Genomic DNA, 4,498 nt, shown 5'->3' on the forward strand with positions numbered 1-4,498 from the left:
CCAGCCATGCTTCCTGTACAGTCTGTGGAACCATGAGCCAATTAAACCTGTTTTCCTTATAAATTACCCAGTCTCTGATATGTCTTTCTTTTTTCCTCCCCCAGCATTACTGCTGACTTATTATAAATCCCTAAGAGAAATTTATTTTTTTCTTTTCAACATCTTGTTCTACAGCTTCCTTGGCTCTTTTTGCCTTTATGCCAAAGAGCTGGGCAGTGGCACAGGCCATAAGGAGACGAGCAAAGGCTTTGAAATTCTTCTCCTCCTCAGTGATGACTAGGGCTTTCTCCTTGTAGACATTCTGGATGGGCATGACCGGTCCTGTCAGCTGGATGGCCAGTATCAGTTCTTCAACAGAACTGTCTCCCTTCTTGAGGTCCAAGGGCTTCCTGGATAAGAGGATGAGTTTGGATTGGTACTCCTTCAGCCGCTGCACGTTGCCCTGCAGAGACTCAGTGGACTTGTTCTGCCTCCTCCAGTCAATAGAGATGCCAGTGGTCTGGGCTACCTTCCTGTGAATGCCTGCTACCTTGAGCTCCTCCAAGCTGAAGTGCGGCTGGTGCACACCTTGGTGTGATACTGTACAGTGTGGCTACAGTACGTGATGGGCCAGATGGGTCCTGACTTGGGGTATGGGGCAATGCGGCATGCTTTTCCTTGCTGGGCCTCGCGTCTGCGGATCTATGGGCCAGCTGGTTGAACTGCTTGGCCACACATCACTGGCAGTCCTTGTGGAAGTGGGGCTTCGAGATCATGCCATTACGGCTGGGCACCATGGCTGCCTATGGCCCCCCTGTGCAGGAAAACAACTGATCAGAAGGCCAGTCTGAGGTATTTCTTTTTTAAAAAAATTATACTTTAAGTTCTGGGGTACATGTGCAGCACTTGCAGATTTGTTACATAGGTATACATGTGCCATGGTGGTTTGCTGCACCCATCAACCTGCCATCTACATTAAGTATTTCTCCTAATGCCATCCCTTCCCTAGCGCCCCACCCCCCAATAGGCCCTGGTGTGTGATGTCCCCTTCCCTGTATCCATGTGTTCTCAATATTCAACTCCCAGTTATGACTGAGAACTTGTGGTGTTTGGTTTTCTGTTCTTGTGACAGTTTGCTGAGAATGATGGTTTCCAGCGTCATCCATGTCCCTGCAAAGGACATGAATTCATCCTTTTTTATGGCTGCATAGTATTCCATGATGTATATGTGCCACATTTTCTTTATCCAGTCTATCATTGATGGGCATTTGGGTTGGTTCCAAGTCTTTGCTATCGTGAATAGTGCTACAATAAACATACATGTGCAAGTGTCTTTATAGTAGAATGATTTATAATCCTTTGGGTATATACCCAGTAATGGGATGGCTGGGTCAAATGGTATTTCTGGTTTTAGATCCTTGAGAAATTGCCTCACTGTCTTCCACAATGGTTGAACTAATTTACACTCCCACCAACAGTGTAAAAGTATTCCTATTTCTCCACATCCTCTCCAGCATTTGTTGTTTCCCGACATTTTAGTGATCACCATTCTAACTGACGTGAGATGGTATCTCATTGCGGTTTTGATTTGCATTTCTCTGATGACCAGTGATGATGAACATTTTTTCATATGTCTGTTGGCTGCATAAATGTCTTCTTTTGAGAAGTGTCTGTTCATATCCTTTGCCCACTTCTTGATGGGGTTGTTTGTTTTTTTCTTGTAAATTTGTTTAAGTTCTATGTAGATTCTGTATATTAGCCCTTTGTCAGATGGATAGATTGCAAAAATTTTCTCCCATTCTGTAGGTTGCCTGTTGTCTCTGATGATAGTTTCTTTGCTGAAGAAGCCCTTTAGTTTAATTAGATTCCATTTGTCTATTTTGGCTTTTGTTGCCATTGCTTTTGGTGTTTTCATCATGAAGTCTTTGCCCATGCCTCTGTCCTGAATGGCATTGCCCTAGGTTTTCCTCTAGGGTTTTTATGGTTTTAGGACTTACATTTAAGTCTTTAATCCATCTAGAGTTAATTTCTGTATAAGGTGTAAGGTAGGGATCCAGTTTCAGCTTTCTACATATGGCTGTCCAGTTTTCCCAGCACCATTTATTAAATAGAGAATCCTTCCCCATTTCTTGTTTTTGTCAGGTTTGCAAAAGATCAGATGGTTGTAGCTGTGTGGTGTTATTTCTGAGGCATCTGTTCTGTTCCATTGGTCTATATATCTCTTTCGGAACCAGTACCATGCTGTTTTGGTTACTGTAGCCTTGTAGTATAGTTTGAAGTCAGATAGTGTGATGCCTTCAGTTTTGTTCTTTTTCTTTAGGCTTGCCTTGGCTGTGCAAACTCTTTTTTGGTTCCATATGAAGTTTAAAGTAGTTCATTGATTTTCTCTATTGTTTTCCCATTTTTAATTTTATTAATTTTTGCTCTTTTATTATTTCTTTTACTCTGCTTGCTTTAGGCTTAAATCACTCTCCTTACACTAGTCTCCTGAAGTGGAAGCTTAGGTTATTGATTCTGGATCTTTCTTCTTTTCTAATATATACATTAATACTATAAATTTCCTTTTAAGCCCTGTTTTTGCAGTATACTAAGAATTTTAATAAGGTGCATTTTAATTTACATTTAGTTAAAAATATTTTAAATTTTTTCTTGATAATTCTTCTTTGATCTCTGTGTTACTTAGAAGTGTACTGTTTGATCTCCAAGTATTTGGGAATCATCCAGTTATCTTTCTAATATTGACTTACAGTTTAATTTCAATGTGGTTTGAGAATAGACTTTGCATGTTTTCTATTCTTTTGTATTTGTTAAGGTGTGTTTTATGGCCAAGATTGTTTTCTATTTTAGTCAATGTTACATGTAAGCTTGAGAAGACTACATTTTTTCTGTTTTGGGGTAGATTATTCTATAAATGTCAGTTAGATCAAGTTGATCAATAGTGCTGTTCAGGTTAGTTATATCTTTACTGATTTTCTGTCTGCTTGATCTGTCAATCATCAAAAGAGATGTATTGAAGTTTACAGCTATGATAGTATATTTGTCTATTTCTCTTTTTACATCTATCCACTTTTACCTCATATTTTTTGATGCTGTGTTGTACATTTGTATATGTTTAGGATGATATCTTCTTGGAAAATTATCCTCTTTATTATTATGTAATGTCTCTCTTTATCCATGATAATTTTTCTTGTTCTGTGCTTTGTCCAAAATTAATGTAGCTACTCCAGCTTTTTTTTTTTTTTTTTTTTTGGTAACTGCTGGCATGGTATACTCTTCTCCATCCTTTTATCTTTACCTGACCCTTTAAATTTAATATCTTGTAGACCACATATGATTGGGCCTTGTCTATTTATACACTCTGATAGTCTCTATCTTCAACCGGTGTATTTATATAATTCACACAAGTGATTATTGATATAGTTGAATTAATTACCTTTCCTGTGTTTAAGTTTTCTATTTGTCCCATTTGTTTTTAAATTCTTACCTCTTCTAGTTCTGCTTTCTCTAGTTCTGGTTGACTATTCTATATTATTCCATTTTATCTCTTAGCATATCAATTATACTTCTTTTTAGTTTTTTTAGTGGTGGCCCTAGAATTTGAAATTTTAATTTTTTTAGTGGTGGCCCTAGGATTTGAAAATTACCATTATTAGGTAATCTAAGTCCATTTTGAATAATATTATGCCACTTCAAATATAGTACAGGCACGTTATAACAATACAATAGTTTCTCCTTATTCATGGGGGCTACATTTTAAGACCCCCAGAAGACACCTGAAACTGCAGATAGTACTGAATCCTATATATACCATATTATTTTCTATACAAGCATACCTATGATAAAATTTTATTTATAAAATAGGCACAGTAATAGATTATAACTATAGCTAGCAATAAAATAGAGCAATTATAACAATATACTGTAATAGAAGTTAGATGAATGTGATCTCTTTCTTTTTCACAAAATACCTTATTGTATTTTACTCATGCTTCTTCTTTTTAACATCTTTTTTTTTTTATTATACTTTAAATTCTAGGGTACACGTACACAACGTGCAGGTTTGTTACATATGTATACATGTGCCATGTTGGTGTGCTGCACCCATCAACTCATCATTTACATTAGGTATATCTCCTAATGCTATCCCTCCCGCCTCCCCTCTCCACACAATAGGCCCCGGTGTGTGATGTTCCCTTTCCTGTGTCCAAGCGATCTCATTGCTCAACTCCCACCTATGAGTGAGAACATACGATGTTTGGTTTTCTGTTCTTGCAATAGTTCGCTGAGAATGATGGTTTCCAGCTGCATCCTTGTCCCTACAAAGGACACAAACCCATCCTTTTTTATGACTGTATGGTATTCCATGGTGTACAGGTGCCACATTTTCTTAATCCAGTCTGTCACTGATGGACATTTGGATTGATTCCAAGTCTTTGCTGTTGTGAATAGTGCCACAATAAACGTACATGTGCGTGTGTCTTTATAGCAGCATGATTTATAATCCTTTGGGTATATACCC

At 37.8% G+C, this 4,498-nt stretch overlaps 1 pseudogene; it reads right to left on the reverse strand.

Annotated features, from left to right (window-relative positions):
* Positions 1–130: 130 nt before the first annotated feature.
* LOC111539263 lies at positions 131–776 on the reverse strand (annotated as a pseudogene).
* Between the last annotated feature and the right edge of the window lie 3,722 nt (positions 777–4,498).

Source organism: Piliocolobus tephrosceles, chromosome 1 (assembly GCF_002776525.5).
Source record: "Piliocolobus tephrosceles isolate RC106 chromosome 1, ASM277652v3, whole genome shotgun sequence".
NCBI classification, from domain to species: Eukaryota; Metazoa; Chordata; class Mammalia; order Primates; family Cercopithecidae; genus Piliocolobus; species Piliocolobus tephrosceles.